The 21423-nt window shown below is 51.3% G+C and overlaps 1 protein-coding gene and 1 pseudogene across 1 annotated transcript in view; both read left to right on the forward strand.

The window, feature by feature from the left end:
- LOC144248446 (uncharacterized) overlaps nt 1-21423 on the forward strand; it is a 248329-nt gene that overhangs the window by 137343 nt on the left and 89563 nt on the right. The gene's annotated exons all lie outside the window — the stretch shown is intronic.
- LOC144248449 (olfactory receptor 14A16-like) lies at nt 10758-11739 on the forward strand (annotated as a pseudogene).

A 21423-nucleotide genomic window follows, 5' to 3' on the forward strand; every position in this document is an offset into this window, starting at 1 on the left:
ACCCTGGGAAGGCCACACACACAGGGGACAATGTCACACTTGCCCTGTCCCAGGGGAGATCTCTGTCCCTGTCACTCCTTTGCTCTCTCCCCTTTTCTCTTTCTTTCCATCTCTCTCTTAAGTTTGTTAAAATCACTGAAAGAAAGGGAGCAGATGACACCAGTGAGGCTGACATGGATCATTCATGACCTGGTGAGGAACACAAGGCTACTAAAGTCCTACAAGAAGCCCAGCTCAAGTTATTTTACAAATATCTCCTGAATTCACAGTCTTGGAGAAGAAGCATTATTTTCTTGGTCCCTGTCACCTTTGTGACAGCTACACTGACCTTTAACTTCCTTTTAATAATCTGTATTGGGACAAATTTCTGTGTTTCTTTTTTTGGAACCTGCCAGCATCTGAGCTGGAGCTGTGCTTGAACTGATAAAATTTGGAATTGCCACAGAATTGCTTCTGTTTTTGGTTTATTAATGTTTGGGATTTGTTTGCGTTTCAATCACAAGAGACTTGCGGAAAGAGCAAATCTTCCTCAAGGCATTATCTGTAGGGTTAAGTTTAATATCTTCTGAGTTTGTTTTGTTCAGTGCCCAGAGGATGCTCAAGGGGTCTCTGGTTTTGGTTTGGCCCTAATTTTCTTCTGATTTGTCTTTATCACTTAAAAACACCTGAAAAATGACTAAAAAGAGTATTGACCAGAGATGTTAAAAGTCCCACCATTTTAGAGGTATTTGAGGTGGAATTTATCCTTTGGGAACATATTCTGGAGGATCTGTTGGTTCTTGGGGGATATCTGGTAGTATTTTCCATATCTTTGCACTCCAAAAGCCAAGGTGGATTTGTCTCTCACCTCAAAATGACTCAATCCCACTCGAAACCCCAAAATCTTACCCCAAAATAGGTGAATCCCACCTCAAAATGTCTGGTTCCCACCTCAGCCCCATGCCAAAATTACTCAATTCCACAGCCTCCAGGTTGATATGGGGTTGGAAGGAGATCAGGAGAAGTGAGATCCAAATTTGAGGTTGTGGGATCAGGATTGTGTGGGGCTGAGTGGGTGTGATTTATTTTGATAGCAAATGAAACTTCCAGAACTATTGATTTCTGTCCCATTCATTTTCTGTCAGTTCTGGTTTGCTTTTCAGAGTGCCGCCTTCTCAGCTGATTTTGTTTGTGTCCTCCTGCCACAGACTGAAAAGCAAGATGTGTTCTATTTGTCATCTGTATGGCAGTTGTCCTGTGTTAAGTGGGCAGTTTTCCTTATCTCTTCCACAATCAATCCTTCCTCGGGGGAGACATCTGTTGATAATGGGCTATTGAATGTCACAGCATGACTGATAAGAACTGTAACATCCCATTGTGAGATGCTCCACCCAGAGGGAGGAGCCAAGCATTCCTACCTGCATCTAGTCTTGAGATTCTGGTGCACCAACACAGCTTTTTCTGCGCTGGATTTCCCAGAGGAACAGCTGCCTCTTCCACTGCCTCTTCAGAAGAAGACTCCCTTTTCTACAGGATCACTTCTCCAACAGAACCACACCTGACACTCCTGGAGGACTGCAGCCACAATTCCAATTGGACTGCGGCCAACACCCTGTCCAACAGAGTGTCAGGTTGTATTCTGACCCTGTCAGTGTTGTTTTAGTTCACTTCATTGTTTCTTTTATTTTTTTTCCCCTAGTAAAAAACTGTTATTCCTGCTTCCATATTTTTACCTGACAGCCGCCCTTAATTTCAAATTTATAACAATTCTTAAAGAAAGAGTCTTCATTTTTCCATTTCAGGGGAGGCCCATGCCTTTCTTAGCAGACACCTGTGTTTCCAAACCAAAACACCTCCTTTCTCTCCTGCCTTCCATTGCCTGCTCTGTTACTCTCTCATTGCCTCCCTTGACCCAGGGCAGCCCCCACCAATGGCCCTGCCGTGATTTAATTCCCAATCCACGAGCTACAACAACCATGGGTGAAGTTATGATGGCTGGCAGTGAAATGTCACTGTAGGATCTTGCTCCACTTGGCTTTTGGCTCTTCCATATGAGCTTTGCCTTCAAGGGCAGGAACATCTTTTCCTGGCTGGGAACTGGAATTCCAGCCCCTGAGAGCGTGTGCCATGGATCCCAGAGGGGCATTCCCGAGGCTCCCAGTGTGCTGCTCCTGCCGTGCCTCCCAAGGAGCTGTGCAGGGCAGGGGACAAGGTGCAGCAGCTGTGTTGGTGCTGCAGTGTCACAACAGCCCCTGGTTCCAGGAGTTTCCACACTGTCAAGAGCGATTCTTGGGTTCCATGATGCCCTGCTGTGTCCCCATTGATATTTGGTGTCATGAAGTTCTTCAGTGCCACAATGGCCACCTCGCTCCATGAGCTTCCACAGTGTCCAAATGGCCTCCTTGGATGGGTAGTGTCACCATGGACCATTGGCTCCATGCAGCCCCGCTGGGTCACCATGGACTCCTTGGTTCCATGAGGTTCTGGGGGAGTCTCCATGGTCTCCTTGGATCCACAGTGTCACAATGGACCACTGGATCCACGTGGCCCTGTTGTGTCACCATGGCCCCTTGGTTCCATGGGACCCCAGGGTCACCATTCACTCTTTGCTTCCAGGTGACTCCCTCAGTTCCAAAATGGCCCCTTTGTTCCATGGGGGACACAAAAGGTTTATAGAAACATTGAGAAAATCCTGCTTAACACACCGGGGAACATCTGTTTGCACTCCAAAGAGAGGTTAAAGTTGAGGATGGCACCAGCAGCTTCCATCTGCAACAGAGATCCAGGGAAAGGACAGGGACAGAGAATTCAGCTGGGAGACTCAGAGAATTCTGCTTCCAGAGATCATTTCTGGTCACACTGTCCCTTGTAGAAAGGTGACACCATTCCAGGCAGCCTGTACTGAGCAGGTGGCTCCTGAGTGGGGTTTGTTGTTTAGGAAACCTGCTCAGGCTTTTCCATTCTTTCTTTCCCAAGAGCAAAACTTCTCCTGGGCCTGTGTGCAGGCAGAGCCCTGAGGAGAGCAGGTGGGACACGGTGCAATGGGCTGGGACATGGAGCTGCAGAGCTCAGGGACAAGGTTCTGCTGCAGGGCACAGGGATGTCAGTGCCAGGTGGGCGATGTCAGACATGGTGAGGCTGGGGGTGAGGAACAGCTTGTCCAAACAGGGTCAGCTCTCAAGGGGCTCATTCTTCTACATGCCCAGACCTCCTAAGGAGACACTGAGCATCAAGATCACCTGGGGAATGCTTCTATCAGTTCTTCTCTGAACTGGAAACTAAGAATACTCACTTAATTAAAGAAAAATGTCATGAGGTGCACTTTGAAATCCTCCTCCTTACAAGAACTCCAAACTGACTCCAATCAGCTGCACAAGCCCTGGAGATTTGCAGACCATTGAATGAAGACAAAGCTCCCCTGAGGGCTTTCTGTATTTTGATTATCCCCAACATGGATTTGAGACTCAGTCCAGGACCCTCAGTCACTGAGAGAAGGCTGAAGAAGCTGCTCAAGGAGTCAGAAGCAAAAGTCCAAGTCTCTTGGAGCATCACTGGGCCCCACTGAGGGCAGGGACTGCCAAAGGCTACCAGGGACTGCTGAGAGCAGATCCTTGAGGCCAGGATTGCAGGGAGCCCAAGGCTCAGAGCAGGGAACTGCAATTCTGAGCAAGGCCTGGGCTGGCTGGGGGAAGCAGAAAGGCCAAGCCCTGAGCCCAGCCTGGCACAGCAGGGCCTGTCCCTCACGGGTGGCTCGGGGCTGTTTGTGGGGCAGGGGAATGTGAGGGGCAGCAAGGACAAATGTCACAAACCTGTGTGACCCTGTAGATCCTCATGGAACCAAGGGGCAGGGTGACACTGTGCTGCCTCATGGAATCAAGGAGACCATTGTGAACTCAGAGACCCCAAGGAATCAAGGGTCCATGGTGACCTTGTGCAGCCGCAGTGTCACAGAGGAGCCATTGTGACACAGCGAGGGCACACGGAGCCGAGGGGCCATTGTGACACATCAGGGCTTTGTGGAACCATGAAGCCATTGTGACATTGCAAGGCCTCATGGAAGCACGGGGCCATTGTGACACTGCAGAAGCAAGGGGAACATTGTGACACTCCAGGGCCTGATGGAACCAAGGAGACCATTGTGACACTGTGGGGTCCCATGGAACCAAGGGAACATGGAACAGGTCTGGCAGGGTGGGCCTCCTGGGGACCACCTGACAGGTCTGGCTGACCTTGGCATGTCGAGGGCTGTTTCTCATCTGCCCCTGAAGCACTGGGGTGTCGGCCTGATTTTTTAAGATTTTCTAAGACCTTCTGAGTTTACATTCTTGTAGCAAATTTTCTCACACAACTTTCTGTAAATAACTTATTGCTTTGCATTCCTTCAAAGAGGAGGAGAAATTTGATGGACGGTAGTTTTGTCCAGTGTCATTGGAGAGGTGCCACTTTCACCCTCCAATCCACTGTCATCTTTGGAAAACTATAAATGTTGGAGTCAGAAATAAATTACATTTCTTTTACCGTCACATACGCAAAGGTGCCCATCATGTTTTCTCATGTCCCATAGTGACACTGGGGCTCTGGGCTTTCCTTCCTATGGGAGAGAACTATTCTTCTCCTCCAGGGGCCTATAGCCAAAACTGGAATTCCTCCTCCAAATTTCCTTATATTGCAAGGATTGTTTATAGATTAAATCTGCCAGGAGAGACAGATCTGGCTGCCTTGGCCGCCCGGGGGCCACCTCTCATCTGCCTTTCAAACACTGGGACCATGTGCTTTTCTTTATTATGGGGAAAAACCATCCATCTCAACCAGGTACCCATGGCCAAAATTGGGCATCTGCCTCCAGAATTCCCTATATCCAATGATAGCTCCCAGAAAAATGATGCCAGGAATCACAAATCTGGCTGGCCTTGGCTTCCTGAGGGCTGGCATTCATGTGCCTCTGAAACACTGGGACTCTGTGCTTTCCTTCCTAATGAAAAGAACTGTTCTTCCTGTCTAGGTGTCCACGGCCAAAACTGAGATTCCACCTCCAAAATGCCCTATGTCCAAGGATAGCCCTGAGACGAAAGTTGTCAGGAGAGAGAGGTCTGGCTGGCTTGGCCTAAGGGTGGCCACCTCTCATCTTCTTCCAGAACTCTTGGATTTTGTGCTTTTCTTTCCTATAGGAAAAAAATATCCATCCTGAGCAGGTGTCCATGGCCAGAATTGGGATTCCACCTCCAAAACTCTGTACATCCAATGATTGCTCCTAGTGAAATCTGCCAGGACAGACAGGTCTGGCTGCCCTTGGACTCTTGGGGAAGCCTCTCACCTGCTTTCAAAACACTGGGGTCAGTGGTTTCCTTCCAATGAAAAAGACCTGTCCTTCTTCTCAAGGTGTTCATGGTCAAAATTGAGATTCCTTCTCCCAAATTCCATATATCCAAGGATCTCTCCATGACAAAAGCTGCCAGGACAAACAGGTCTGTCTGGCTTGGCCTCTCAAGAGCCACTTCTCTTCACTTCTGCCTCTGAAACACTGGAGCTCTGTGCTTTCCTTCCTATGGAAAAGAACTGTCCTTATCTACGCAGAAATGGCTGAAATTGGGGTTCCACTTCCCAAATTTGCTATATCCAAGGGTTGCTTTCAGACAAAAGCTACCAGGACAGAGAAGTCTGGCTGGCTTAGGCCTCTGGTGGAAGCCTTTCATCTGTACTTGAAACACTGGTGTTCCGTGCTTTTCTTCCTATGGAAAAGAACCATCCTTTTACTTTGGGTGTCCATGTCTGAAATTGGGATTCCACCTCTAAAATTCCCTATATCCCAGGGTTCCTCCCAGACAAAATCTGCCAGTACCATCAAGTCTGGCTGGCTTTGGCCTCTGGTGGCTGCCCCTGCCACACTGGAGCTCGGTTCTTTCCGTCCCATGGAGATCACTGTGACACTGTGGGCACCTCATGGAACCAAGGGGATCATTGTGGTACCACTGGAGCCCATGGAACCAAGGGGCCATGGTGACACTGCGGGGCTTCATGGACCCAGAGACCATTATGACTCTGTGGGGCCTGATGGAACCATGGAGACCATTCTGACCCTTCAGGGCCTGGTGTCACCAAGGGGGCATTGTGACACCTCAGGGCCTTCTGGAAGCCAGGGACCATTGGGACACTGTGGGGCCCCATGGAAGCGAGGGAACATGGACCAGGTCTGTCTGGCTTGGCCTCCCAGGGGCCACCTGACAGGTCTGGGTGATGTTGGGATGTCAAGGCCTGCCCCTCATCAGCTCCTGGAGCACTGGGGCTCCATGCTCTCCTCTGTATGGAAACGAACCGTCCATCTTTTCAGATGCCCATTGCCAAAACTGACACTCTGCCAAAAAACTTTCTGATATTCAAGGGTATCTCGCAGAACAAAATCTGGCAGCTCTGGCTGGACCTGTCCTCTGGTGGTCACCTCTCATCTGCCCCTAAAGAAGTGGCACTTTGTTCCTTCATTCCTATGGAAAAGTACTGGTCTTCATGTACAAGGGATCATGCCCAAAATTAGAATTGGCCACTGAGCCCAGCTGAGCTCACGGAACCGTCTGCAGCCCCGAGCAGATATTGACTCTGCCAGTGCTGCCATCCGCCCTCCAGTGAGAGAAAAGGACACAGGGCAGGCACACAGAGGAGCAGCATGAACACACCGAGGTCACTGAAGATGAGATGCCTTGATCCTGGGGCTGGAATCCTCTGGTAAAGCTGTGGAGAAGGATGTCATTGATACATCAGACTCTCTTTTTCCCTATAATGCATTGAAAAGTATGGGGAGATGACTTGTTTCAGCAAAGGCCTCCATGCTAAAGTAAGCAAATATTGAAGTAGTTGTGATCCCATGAGAAGTTTGAACAGAGAAAGAGCAGAGTGATGAGACCCTGTGCTCTCAGGGAGAGAAGAAGAAGATCTCTGCTCCCAGAAATTAAGATGATTTCAGAAAGAGATGAAGAGAACCTTTGCTCTTAAACAGCTCATCTTTACACTAATACCCCATAAGTTGATATGGCTCATAAGCACAGCTGTGGTAAAAGCTGCGAAAAAATGTCAGGGACTTTACAATTGCAGATTTTTTGGGTGGCTGCTATTTGTGGAAATCAAAACCCGTGAGATAACTGTTTTCTTGTGGAGAAGCCTCTATAACATTAACATGACCAACTTCTCTCCCTTAATGAAGACAGACTATTCTAGAGGTGGTAAACTGACCGAAAATTTTATGTTTTGTCTCTTTACATTGTCAGGTTGTATGGTGAGGGGAAGTGTTCTGAATGTTTTGTTCTATCCATGTTGCTTTTTCTTTTAGTTACTGTTACCAAAATTTTATTCATGCTCTTAGAGTTTTGAGCCCACTTTGCCTTTCTCCTAATCCTATCTCACAGCAGGAAATGAGTAAGTATATTCTAGTGAGTGCACTGGTAATTAGCCAACACTGAACCCACCACACTAATTGATGCATTGGCTGAGAAATCTCAAAATGGTGAACCAAAACCACTACAGAAACTTCCTGACAAACTGCACGAGAGCAGAGAGAAATCGAGGCACAGCCATGGTTTGTCAGGACTTGCTTGATCCTAATGAGCCCTGTGGTGCATTTGGAGCTGAGCCCTGTAACCTCAGGGCCTGAGAAGAGATTGCACAAACCTTTCCAGGAGTCCAAGTCAGAGGAAAACCCCAAAGTGGCTGGAGTCTAAAGCATTATTGGGAACCACAAAGGTCCATCAATACCAAACACTCTTCATGGAGTCATTGGAGGAGAGAACTGGAGGCCAGGATGGCACAAAAACCTCTCAGAGACTGAAAATGGCACAAAGAACTGTCAGTGTGGAAAGGAAAATCCAAAAATACCTCACAAATGTTAAGAATCTTAAAGTATTCATGAGCCCCACTGAGTGTCAGTAAAAAGCTCTCAAGGGACTCATTAAAGCAGATAATTGGGGCCATGATTGCACAAACCTCTCACAGAGTCTGTATCAAAAGGGAAACACCAAGTACCTTAAAAGAACTGAAGTACCTTGAAGCATTAATGGGCCCCACTGAGTGTTGTTCCTGACAAAGCCTCTCCAGGGATTAATTACAGCAATATATTGGAGGCCAGGATTGCACAAACCTCTCAGAGACTCCAAGGCAAAAGCAAAAGCCAAAGGCCTTTGAAAAACCTGTAGTTCCCTGGGAGCACGAAGGAGCCCCCAGAGCAATTCCTGACCAAGGCTCCCCAGGGACTCCTTCCAGCAGATCCTTGACCCCACTGGGATGTGGGCATGGGGGGGATGCTGAGGGCAGGAGCAGGGGCTGACAGTGCCCAGCCTGGCTGGGGCTGTGCCAGGAGGCCCCAGGGCCTCAGGACAAGGTGTCTCCTCACAGCCCTTGGTGGCACAGACCCTGCTGTGCCCCAGGGCACCAAGACTTGGCTTCTCTTTGTCCCCACCTGGCATCAGTGCCTCCAGTTCTCTGCTCGGCCTGGGGTCTGGGGACACTTTCTGAGTCGTGTCCCTCAGTGGGACCCATTAAAAGTCCAAGAAACTTTGGAGTTGGATTCTGACTTGGAGTTCTGGAGAGGTTTCTGCAGCTCCCTCCCAGGGCCTGATGTTCAGGGCCTGAGCACAAAGCCCCAGAGGGTCATTAAAGTCCTTGTGCTGTGTCTGTGCTGCTGAGCTGGGCCGGGCTCCTGGCACAGAGGGTGATCCTGGCAACCAAGCAGAACTTCAAAAGCACATTTCTCTTGCTGAGCAGCTCTTCTCCCAGCCCAGCAGGGCTGGGGCACTGCCTGCAGCCAGCGCGGGCACAGCACAGAGGCACAGGGAGCTTCAATCAGTCAGGGCTGGGAAGGGGCTGAGAAGTGCCCTGGGCAGAATCACTGCCAGCCCTTGGCACAGGAACCTCTGGCTGCAGGACAATGCAGCTGCAGCTCCTGGAGAGATCTCCTAAAGCTGGAACATCCCAATACCCACAGACCCTGTGAGTGCATTCTCTGCTCATCTCCTGTGCAGAGCAGCCAGGGGTGCCCAGGGCTGTCCTGCAGAGCAGGGTCCTGCAGCCCAGGGCGCTGTGCTGGGCCAGGGACTCTGCTGCCTGCCAGGGACAGCTCGCAGCCGGCCCTGGAGCTGCTCCCAGCGCTGGCCAGGAGCTGTGGGGGGAAGGAGCCACCCTGAGCAGGGCAGGTGCTGCTGCTGAGAGGGGCTGGCTGGGGCAGGGCTGCTCCAGCTCCAGACCAGCCTGGGCACAGCTCCGGAGGATACTTCCCAAAGAAGGTAAGCCTAGGATTATACTTATAAACTTAGAAAACTATAATCCTTTATTATTACTATTAAGCTCTTGATTAACTATGTTAAACTCTTACTGAACACAATTAAACCGTTATTATATACCTCTAGATCTATAATATTTAATTAAGTTCACTATATTTCCATATTGTTTCTCTTAGAATTTAGACAAATAACCTGACTGTATAAATACATTTTTGAATATTATATAGTCTTGTCAACAGGATGAGCACCTACAAGAAAAACATTTTGGTTTTTGTATGCCAGCAGTGATAACAAAAACTGGGGGAAAAAAGCCCTTGGACCTCCTCCAATGTGCTGAGCCAGGGGTGTGTAACTGGGACAAGTAAATATCCTTTCGAATGTCCTTGTTAAAAATTCTAATAAATCAACCTTAATGAATTATTGAAATCAGGGGCTGGGTGTGCCTCATCCCCACTGGGAGACCTGGAAGCTTCCAATAAAGGTCTGGTTTTTACTTTACTGTTCTAACACTGTTGCAAGGGCTTTTTTTCTCTTTATATAGACAACAGGGGGATGAGAGAAGCGAACAGGAATTATAATCCCAGAATGACAGAACATTCTGAATTGAAAGGGACACACAGGATCATCAAAGGAAAGTTTGAACATTTACAGAGACTCCAGAACTGTGACTTTGGGTGGTCAGTGTCTCTGCTGGGAGCCTCCCAAAGGGCCTTCAGCCACTCCTCAGCCCTGGGCAGCAGCAGCATCACCTCTGCAGGGCCCAGCAGGGCTCTCCTGAGCTGCCCTTGCCCAGCTGCACACAGAGCCTGCCCCAGCCAGGGCCCTGCACACAGGCAGGTTTCTGTAGGGCCGGGTCGAGGGCACACAGGGTGGGATGGGCTCTGTGAGCGCTGGCAGGGACAAGGCACCTCTCAGAAGGGGATGTCCAGGCCCAGGGAGATGCTCAGGGAAGCAGAGGGGGCTGAGCAGAGCAATGCTGGGGGAACAAGCCCATCCAGCCCCTCACCTTCCTTCAGCCACAGGAAATCCTTTGCCTCTCACATCTCTCAGTGGGAAACTCTGAGTGCAGCAGGAATGCTGGGGATTTCTGACTTCAGAGAGACAGGAATGATGTGTGGGTAGGGAAAGTGTTCTATACATATATTTCTAAATCCATGTCCTCCAGACTTGGTAGTGCAGATGGTATCAAGCCTTTCTGCACTATAAGTGAGTCCCCTGACAAATCTTGAATATCCAGCACTGTCCCTCTGCCCCATAGCCACAAACCCAGGGCAGCAGGGCAGGGATGGCTCCTCGAGAGCCCCCACGCACAGGCCTGGCTGCTCCTGGCACACTCAGCCAGCACAACTGGAGCTCAGGCAGGGAGCTGGGTGAAGGTTTTCCCAGAGCAGGATCAAGGGTGTGTGAGTCCCAGCAGGACAGGCTGCAGGGAATGGCCCAGGTTTGGCTCCAAGCAGCCTCTCCTGACTTGTCCCTGTCCTTTCTCCATGAACAGGTGCCCATGTGCAGCCAGAGCAAATGTCCAACAGCAGCTCCATCAGCCACTTCCTCCTGCTGGCACTGGCAGACACGCGGCAGCTGCAGCTCCTGCACTTCTGCCTCTTCCTGGGCATCTCCCTGGCTGCCCTCCTGGGCAACGGCCTCATCATCAGCGCCGTAGCCTGCGGCCACCACCTGCACACGCCCATGTTCTTCTTCCTGCTCAACCTGGCCCTCAGCGACCTGGGCTCCATCTGCACCACTGTCCCGAAAGCCATGCACAATTCCCTCTGGGACACCAGAACCATCTCCTACACAGGATGTGCTGCTCAGCTCTCTTTTTTTTGTCTTTTTCATCTCAGCAGAGCTTTCCCTCCTGACCATCATGTGCTATGACCGCTACGTGTCCATCTGCAAACCCCTGCACTACGGGACCCTCCTGGGCAGCAGAGCTTGTGCCCACATGGCAGCAGCTGCCTGGGCCAGTGGCTTTCTCAATGCCGTCATGCTCACGGCCAATACATTTTCCCTGCCCCTGTGTCAGGGCAATGTCCTGGGACAGTTTTTTTGTGAAATCCCCCAGATCCTCAAGCTCTCCTGCTCCAAATCCTACCTCAGGGAACTTGGGCTCATTGCTGTTAGTGTGTGTTTGGCATTTGGTTGTTTTGTATTCATTGTTTTCTCCTATGTGCAGATCTTCAGGGCTGTGCTGAGGATCCCCTCTGAGCAGGGACGGCACAAAGCCTTTACCACCTGCCTCCCTCACCTGGCTGTGGTCTCCCTGTTTATCAGCACTGGTGTATTTACCTACCTGAAGCCCCCCTCCATCTCCTCCCCATCCCTGGATCTGGCCCTGTCAGTTCTGTATTCGGTGGTGCCTCCAGCCCTAAACCCCCTCATCTACAGCCTGAGGAACCAGGAACTCAAGGCTGCAGTGTGGACACTGATGACTGGATGCTTTCAGAAACATTTAACTGCTGGCAAATTTCTGCAAATCACTTGTAATAAAAGTCACTTCTGATACTTCTTGTTGGTTTCATACAGAGGTCCTTTTTCTTTGTTTTACATTTTAATGTTTTCCACATTAGAAAGAAATGTCATTGTTTGTGATTTCTCATTTTGTTTCTCTTCACCTTTCCTGCGGCCACAGACTGTGTCAATGAAGGGCTGTCCTCTCAGTGGCTTTAAAGGAACTAAAGGATCTCCCAACAGAGTTTTCTGCAGAGTTGCCCATTTAATGCCTTCTCTGGAGCTGCGGCAACAATGTCTGTGTGCAGAGCTGGGGAGAGATCAGGGCTGGCACAGCAGCTCTGGTCCTGCTGGCCACACCATTCCTGATCCAGGCCAGGAGCCATTGGCCTTCTTGGCTACCTGGGCACACTGCTGGCTCATGTCCAGCCTGCTGTCCATCAGTCCCTGCAGGTCCCTTTCTGCCTGGCTGCTGTCCAGCCCCTCTGTCCCCAGCCTGTAGCGCTGCAGGGGTTGTTGTGGCCAAAGTGCAGGACCCGGCACCTGGACTTGTTAAACCTCACCTTGTTTGATTTGGGCCCTGGATCCAGCCTGTCCAGGTCCGTCTGTAGAGCCCTCCTACACTCCAGCAGATTAGCACTCACACCCAGCTTGGTGTCATCTGCAAATTTGGGGATGGTGGGCTCGGTCCCCTCACCCAGATCATCAGTGAAGATGTTAAACAGGACTGGGACCAACACAGATCCCTGGGGGACAGCACCAGGGACTGGACACCAGCTTCTGGGCCCAGCCTCCAGCCAGCTCTTCCATCTCCCAGCCAGGAGGGAACCTGCCCAAGCCATGGGCTGCAGCTTTTCCAGGGAATGCTGTCACAGACAATGTCCAAGGCTCTGCTGAAGTCCAGATGGACACATCCACAGCCTTTCCCGCATCCACAGGTGGGTCACCTGGTTATAAAAGGAGATCAGGTTGCTCAGGCAGGACCTGCCCCTCTTAAATCCACGCTGGCTGGCTCTGACCCCTCGGCCATCCTGTGGGTGCCCTGTGGTGGCTCTCAGGGTGATCTGTTCCATAACCTTGCCAGGCACCGAGGTCAGGCTGACAGGCCTGGAGCTCCCCAGATCCTCCTTCCAGCCCTTCTTGGGGATGGGCTCACACTGGCACCTCCAGTGCTCTGGGACCTCCCTGGTGAGCCAGGACTGATGGTAAATGGTGGGGAGCAGCTTGGGGAGCTCATCCCCCAGCTCCCTCATCCCTCTAGGATGGATCCCATCTGATCCCATACACCTGTGAGCATCTGAGTGGCTCAGCAGGTCAGCAGCTGCTTCCTCCTGGATTACAGGGAGCTGTTCTGCTCCCTGTGACCATCTAGCAGCTCAGGAGAACTCCTGTCCTGAGGACAATCTCTCCGTATATTGAAAGTTGAGACAAACAAGGTGTTAAGTGACTCCACTTTTTTCCTTATCTCTAGTAACTCTACTCTCCACTGCATCCAATAAATAGTAGAGGTTCTCATTATCCCATATTTTGCTACTGAGTTATTTATAGAAATATTTTCTAATATTTTTCACTAAAGTGTTCAGGTTAAGCTCTAATTGAGATTTCACCATTCAGCTTATTCTCCATAACCTAACAACATCCTTAAACATTTGCTAAGTTGCCTGACCTTCTGTCCAAAATTGATACACTCTCTTTTTTCCCTTGAGTTCCCACGAAAGCTCCATGGGCAGTCAGGGAAGTAATTTTTCTCACCAGATTAACTTTTGCCACACTTGGACAGGCTTCTCCTTCCCCCTTAACATTACTTTCTGGAAATGTGTCCATCCTCCCTGAATCCCTTTGTTTTTAAGGGCTGTTTCCTTTAAAATAATCAGTACCTGATTTTGTACTCCCCAAACCTGCATCCGAAATAGGCCAAAGTCTGCCCTTCCTAATTCCAATGTGGAAGTTTTGTTGCTGCACCTCCTTCCTTCACAGATCATTGAAAACTTGATTATTTCATGGTCACTGTGCCCCAGGCAGCCTCCGAACCCCACATCTGCCACCAGCCCTTCTCTCTTTGTCAACAGCAGGAGACAGAGCTTTCCCTGGGAGTGGACTGTTACCAAAAATTCAGTAAAACAGAAAACTCCTTAACACCAGTGCAGCATTAAGAAGCAGCATTCTTTATTCAGCTGGATGCACAGGGGATAGCTCCTCCCAAAGCCAAGCATGCTGAGTACAGGAAAATTTCTGTTCATATTCTCTATTTTGCACACATTTTCATTGATTATTCTGGACTAAACACACATCTGATAATCATTTCCCCAAAACCATTAACATATTTCCCCTCCCCTTTACCCATGTGTTCTTCTGTCCTGGGGGTCTCTCTGGTGGTCCCTGGTGGTCGTGGACCCCAATGTTCCCGTGGGCCTGGCTGAGCTGGCAGGACACTGAGGCTGGTGAACTTTCAGTTCCCCTTCTCCCACAATGGGCATTGTGTGGTCTCCATAGGCCTGGGGTTTTGGAGAATAAGCTCCAGGTGTCAGCTCACCTGGTGGAGACAATTTATCGTCTCGTAACATGAGGTCACAGAGTGGGCTATGACATCCCATGAGTGATCTATGCCAGAATGGTCCATGACATCACAGAGTGGTTAATGTGATGTCATCAAGAAGTTATGACATCATAGGCCATCTCTGTGACATCACAGAGCAGGCTTTGACATCACAGGACAGAGCTTTGAAATTGCAGAGCAGACCGTGACATCACAGAGTTGGCTGTGACATCAGAGACCAGCTGTGTGACATTACAGAATGGGCTGTGACATCTCAGAGAGGCTGTGTGACATCCCAGAGGGGCTGTGTGACATCCCAGAGGGGTTGTATGACATCCCAGGCGGGCTCTGTGAGGTCACTGGGTTGGTCACTCCACCCCAGCTCCCCCTCACAGTTTCTCCCAACAAGTCCAATGCTGTTCATGCCCAGCGGGGTCCCTGTCCCCTGGTATCCCCCCGGTCCCCCTGGAGCCACAGCCTCCACCAAAGGATGTTCCACAGGATCCACCCCAGAGCCTGACATGGGGAAAAGGGGCCAGGGCTGTGTGACCAGGACATCAAGGACGTGGATTATCCAGGTCCCTGTGGCCTGGGTTGGGTTCCCCAGGGCAGGAAAGATGTCTGGCAGCTGGAGCAGGCTTAGAGAAGGGCCTCCAAGGTGGGGCTGGAGCCCTTGGGCTGTGAGCAAAGGCTGAGGGAGCTGGGCTTGTCCAGCCCAGAGCAGGGAAGGCTGAGGGGCTCCTCATCCCAGCCTGGCAGTCCCAGCAAGGAGGGGATGGAGAACACAGAGCCAGGCTCTTCACCAGGGGCCTGGATAATCAGCCAGGCCAGGAGGAGATGAAATGAGTCAGGCTGATTTCAGCATTTCCTCAACACCAAAAGCAGCCTGACCTCCCTTCTCCATCCACCACTGACAGCTTTGCACATCAGGAATTGTTTGAGATGTTTTTCCCCCACTTCAGGATGAGCACCCTAATACAAGAACCTAACTGTGTTTATATCTATCACAGAACCATGTTTGTCTGAAATTCATTCTAGCATGAAAATCACGTGTGGATGGTGGACTCATCAGACACTGCTGGGACGTAGCACATAGCTCAGGGAAGAGCGTGATTGTTATTAAATTGTGTCCTGTTCATCTATGGTCCTTTGGCCATGGAGAGAAACTTTCTGTGCCTCTGAGTCTCACCAGTTCCTGACCCCCAAAGGACACAAACCTGATGAGTTGTGGTTCCCACTCCAGTGGTGGCACTTCCACCTCCCTCCATCCCCAGAGCAGAGCTCCCTTGTCCCAGAAAGTCCCTGGCAATTCAGGGATGAAGGAAACAGGACAGGCTGTGGGGATCAGGGGCAGGGCACGGCCAGGGATTTGGGGTGGTTGTGAGCCCAGGGCAGGACCCAGCCCTTGGCCTTGGTGAACCTCATCCCATTGTCCTGGGCCCATGGCTCCAGCCTGTCCAGATCCCTCTGCAGAGCTTCCTGCCCTCCAGCACAGCCACACTCCCACCCAGCCTGGGCTCACCTGGGAACTGACTGAGGGTGCCCTCGATGGCCTCGTCCAGATCAACAAAAAAGAGATTTCACTGACCTGGCCTCAGTCCTGAGCCCTGGGGACACCCCTGGATGTGACTCCATTCCTCAGCTGCTCCATTCCCAGAGCAGCCTGGGCTGAGCAGAGCTGTGGGGCCAGAGCCGGCTGGGCTGTGCTGGGGAGAGGCCCTTGGTGCTGCCCAGAGCTCAGGGCAGCTGGCAGAGCTGGCAGGGAGCTGGGCTGGGCTGGGAGAGCCTGGCACAGAAACCATCAGTGTCCATCTCAGCCTGGCTGAGCGGGCAGGGGCAGGACTCAGCCCAGGCCTTGTGGGGCAGGGCCAGCGCCTGGGCAGGCATTGAAAACAGGCAAGAGCCCGAGAGAGGAGGCTGCTCCGTGCCCTTGGGGCATAGACAGAGCAGGGAGGGGCCCAGGACATTTGTCAGCGCCAGCCTGTGTCTGTGCCAGCCCTGGGCAGCCCTGGCTGCTGAGCCCAGCTCTGCCCTGGGCTGAGTTTGGCTGTGGCCCAGCTCCATCCTCCTGCGGGGCTCAGGGCCTGTTCCCGGCCATGGCCAGCCCTGGCCGCCTCTCTGATGGCCCAGAGGCCGGCAGAGCCCGGGCAGGGCTGTCTGTGCAGCCCCACAGGTGCCACGGGCTCGGCAGGAGCTGGCAGAGGCTGCCCAGCAGGGAGGCCATGGGGCACAGAGCCCCAAGGCTGCCCAGGGCCCCACGGCACAGGGGCCGTTCCCAGCCGCAATGCTCCTGTCCTGGGCTGGGCTGCACAGGGGCTGTGGCACCATGGCTGGGCCAGCACAGGGCCACAGAGGGGCCACGCAGCCGCTGCCGGGGCTGGCAGCAAGTCTGGGCACAGACAAGGAATTGCTGAGCATGGCCTGCGCTGGCCAGGGCTGCCTATGCCCAAGGCAGAGCTCAGCTGCCCTTGGGGGCTGCAGGAACACTCAGGAGCCCAAAGAGCCTCCATGGCTGTGCTGGAGACCAAGGCTGGAGCAGGGAAATGCAGGGATGCTGTGCCATGGGTAGAGCATGGAATTCCAGCACACACCTCAGCTCTCTGATGGTCCCGGCACCGTGCTGGGCCCTGTTCCAGACTGGAGCAGACCAGATGTTGATGGCACAGGAGCCCTGCGGGGCTGGCAGGGACCTGCAGCTTGCAAGGTGCTCTGCTCTCCCTCAGCTCCTCTCTGAGAGATCCAATCCCAACTCGGCACCTCAGGGTGTGGAGTTGCGTTTTTGCCCATTTCCCCTTTCTTTTTAAACAAAAAAAGGAGGAGATGTGGAGTTGCATTATTTGTATGTTTTATTATCCCTGTATTATGTATTGGTTTATTCCTTCCGTGTGCAACTTGGTTTATCCCCAGTTTTCCCGCCTTGTCCTCCCTTCCCGCCTTCCCAGTATCTATCCATCACCCTGAAAGAGGCATTTTACCCCCCCCGGGTGCCTTGTCTATCACTCGGTGCCCCTTCCCATCCATCCAGAAGCTTCTACTCAGGGCACCGGGTGATTGGGCGAGGACCTGGGACTCCCCCCATATCCTTCCCCCATTAGACCCCACCATATCCCCCCATCCCGGAGCCACCCCCTATCCCTATCCCCATTGGTCGTTGGATACCCCTCCCTTACAGTTTATAAGCCAGTGCAAGCACCTTGTGCTTGTTCCTGTTGGCTGGCACCGTTCTAGGACATTTGGCCCCGTTGGGCTACAATAAACTCGGACTTAGCCCCCAGCAGGATCCGCTCTTCATTTACCACCGCGAGGCGTGCTAGCGCTGCCCGGAACCCACAAAGGCACTCTCCAAACCCCAGCTGGGAGCGGCGGAGGGTGCCTCCATCGCCCACTCTCGCCCCAGACTGAGAGCTAGCCGGGGCGGAGGAAAAGGGAACCGGGGCGAGAGCGCAGCAGCTGGGCACAAGTGTCACTGCCTGTTCATGGACACACAGCTGATGTCTGCCTGGAAAGGAGCACAGGTGTTATTACTCGTACATTTCACTTTATAGAAGGACAGTTTTATTATCTGTGTCATTTAAGAAACACAAAAGTTTTCTCTCCAGGAACACGGATTTCCTGGGAGGGTACTGATGAGAAAAGGACAAGAAATACTGATCTTCCATCTTCTTGTGTCCCTAATATTCTGTTTATTGCATCATCTCCCTCTTCCTTCAGGGGTTTCCAGCTCTCCTGTTGAAATTGCCATGTCTAACAACATCTCTTCACTTGACCAGCTGGATCTATGTTCTTCCTTTTGCTCCCAAATTTCCTCCTCTAGGTGCTCTCTGGTCATTCAAGAGCCTCTCAACTGACTGGTTTCATGATTTGAGATTTAGGGAGTTGCCCAATCTTTCTGAAGTTGAAATAAATTTCACATTAGTCAACCACTTACTTAGATTTCTATCTATCACATAATTGCCTTTTCTTATGTCTTTGTATAAAACTGTTTATCTACAGAAATCACTTTGGTGTGGGGGACATGTCAGATGCAGCTGGGATATCACAGAGAGCTGAGGGAGGAGCTGTGATGGTTATTAAACTGTTCCAATGTTCAACTCCTGTTTGTTGGCAAGAAACCTTTCTGTGCCTCTGAGTGTCACCATCCCTGAGCCCAAAGGACACAAACCTGATGAGTTGTGGTTCCCACTGCAGGGGTTGCACTTGGACCTTGACTCTGCACAGGAGAGCTCTTCATCCACTTTCCCTCTTTTCCTCCCTCTGGCCATGGAGGGAGCTCCTGACTTCAGCCTGTGACTCGTGTGTGCAAAGAGCAAATCTGGGAAGAATTGGGGCAGGGAGGGTTTGGGGGGACCTTGGGATCTGTGCTGGGCACAGAAGGTGTTTTCCATTGCTCTGAGACTGTCTGCTGTGCACAGTGGATTTAATAGCCAGCAGAGGAATGACTTTTGCATTGGATGGAGTTGTGCCTTCCCTTGGCTTTGTTGGCTGGCAAGAAATGAACATCTCTCTGTGTCTGGGGCAGCTTCTTCTCCAAAGAAAGCAGGTGGGAGTTGGAGCCCAGGAGCTGAAACCTGCAGGTGCAGCCTGGGCTGGAGGGAGCTCAGATTTGCACAAGGCTGCTCTGAGTGCCAGGGCTGGGATGGGGGAAATGGTGGGGTGGGGGTAGGGACAGTCTTATGGATTGTCAGCCATAAAGTGTCTTGATTTTCGTATCTATTCAAACTGCATGAGGAGGTACTTGGATTCAGTGTCAGCTAGAGATTGCATATAACAATGTATTAACTAAAAAATCAAAATGGGACCTAAAAAATGGTTTCTCACTCCCTGTGTAAATAAAAGTCATTTATTTCAACTACACTAATGGAATCTGCCTAACCAACCACAAAGGATTTGAAAGCTTAAATCAAATTATTCCCAGAGGCTTGTCTTGTTAAGGTGTTCTGAATGTTAATGAGCCCTGGGGCACTGAATTCCTGAACTGAAGAGCTGAAGGCTGAAGAAGCCTCTGGAGCAGGAAAATTCAGCAGCAGCCTCCAAGTTGCTGAGGATGTCAGCAGCCCCCACTGAGGCCATCCCTGCCCAGAGACCCTGGGGGAGTGGGCAGACAAGGAGAGCGTCCCTGGGGCTGGGGCAGCAGAACTCAGAGGCACCAGCGGCTCCAGCTGGGACATGGAGTGTGGGATGGGGCTGTGAAAGCCCTGCCTGGGCTGTGCCAAGCAGGACACACAAGCCCTGACCCCCATCCACTAAAAAACTCTCTCGAGGAGACATTTAAATGGAGTGACAATAATTTGTGTCCTCTGAGTTGGATGCACTGGAGCAATACTATCAAGATTTTCTCAGGAGCTCAAAACAAACACCAAAGCAGCCTTTACTGGCAACTTTAGGAAATCAGAGAAACTTTGGCAAAAGTTTTAAAATTATATTCAGTGTACAAAATATAGTTTTCAATGCATTAACTTGGCTCTTTCAACTTCACAATCTCTAAGCCTGTTCAATTCTAAGTTAATCTACATCTGCAAGAGGACTGAAATAGAACAAGATAGACAGAGAAAGACAAAAAAGATACAGAGAAGCACACACACAGCTACCAACTCCTGGATTCCAGCAATGTTCAGATGGAAATTCCAAGAGGAGGTAGGGTGAAGACATGTGCTTGCCTTGTGGTCAGCCTTAAATACCCCTTGGTGTTCCTGGGCCTTCCCCCAGGTGGGACTTGGGGTCATTTGGTCACTCAGGAGCTGGGCTGGGGCTCCAGAGGTGGCTGTGCAGCATTGCCTGTGCTGTGCCAGGGACTGGCAGACACTGCTGGGCTGCGATAGAGGCTCTGGGGGGATTGGGGTTCCAGGGCAGGGCAAGGCTGGACCTGCCCTTTTCACCCTCAGACATGAAATTTTTCCAGCCAACAATCTCCTCCAGTCTGTCACAATCTGCACTTGGAGGTGAAATTCCAATTCTGGCCATGACCACCTGCAGGAGAGGGACTGTTCTTTTCCATAGGAAGGAAAGCATAGAGCCCCAGTGCATAGGAAGTCAGGTGAGAGCCTCATTAGGCTAAGGCCAGCCAGACTTGGCAGCAATAGCAGATTTTGTCTGGGGGCAGCCTTTGGATATAGGGAATTTTGGAGACAGAATCCAAATTTTGCCCATGGGCGCCTGGAGAAGCAGGACAGTTCTTCCCCATAGGAGGGAAAGCATGGAGCCTTCCCCAGTCTTTCGTGGACAGGTAAGCAGTGACCCTTATGAAATGACTGCCAGCCTGTTTTTTCCTGGCAATATTCCCATAGTAACAATCCCTGGATATAAGAAAATAGAGATGAAATCTGAATTCTGGCCATGGATGCCTGGAGGAGAAGGGCAGTTCTTCTCCATTGGAAGGAAAGCCCCGAGCCCCAGTGCTTCAATAGCAGATGAGAAGAGACCTTCAAAATGCCAAGATCACCTTTTAGGCAGCCCCTGGAGGCCAAACCAGCTAGATCTGTTCCGTGTTCCCTTGGTTCCATGGGACCCTCAAGTGTCACAATGGTCTCCATGGTTCCTTGAGGCCCCACAATGACATGGGACTCCTCTGTTCCATGAGGCCACAATGTCACAATGGACCTTTGGACCCTGGGGGTTTGCAATGTCACAATGGTCTCCTTTGGCTCCACAGGGTCACAATGGAACACTGATGACACGAGGTCCTGCTGTGTCACACTGGACCTTTGGTTCCCTGCAGCCCTGCAGTGCCACAAAGGCCTCTTGGTTTCACGAGGCCCCACAGTGTCACAATGGTCCTCTTGGTTCTGTGGGGACCCCCAGGGTCACAATGGTCTCACTGGTGCCATGAGGCATCACAGTGTCACAATGCTTTGCTTATTCCGTGGGGCCTCATAGTGTCCCAATGGTCTCCATGATCCCATGAGTTGCCTCAGTGTCACAATGGTCTCCTTGGTTCCATGGTGCTCCACAGTGTCACAACGGCCCCTTGGTTCCATGAGGCTGTGAAGTCTCTTAATGGTGTCTCCATGACTCCATGAGGCCTTCCAGTGTCACAATGGACCTTTGGCTCCCTGGGGTCTCACCATGTCACAATGGCCCCTTGGTTCCATGATACCCCAAAGTGTCATAATAATCTCCACAGTTCCATGAGGCCCAGTGGTGTCACAATGGCCCCTTGGTTCCATGGTGCCCCACAGTGTCACAATGGTCCCTTGGTCTCAC

The sequence above is a fragment of the Lonchura striata genome, unplaced genomic scaffold, assembly GCF_046129695.1.
Source record: "Lonchura striata isolate bLonStr1 unplaced genomic scaffold, bLonStr1.mat Scaffold_127, whole genome shotgun sequence".
NCBI lineage: Eukaryota > Metazoa > Chordata > Aves > Passeriformes > Estrildidae > Lonchura > Lonchura striata.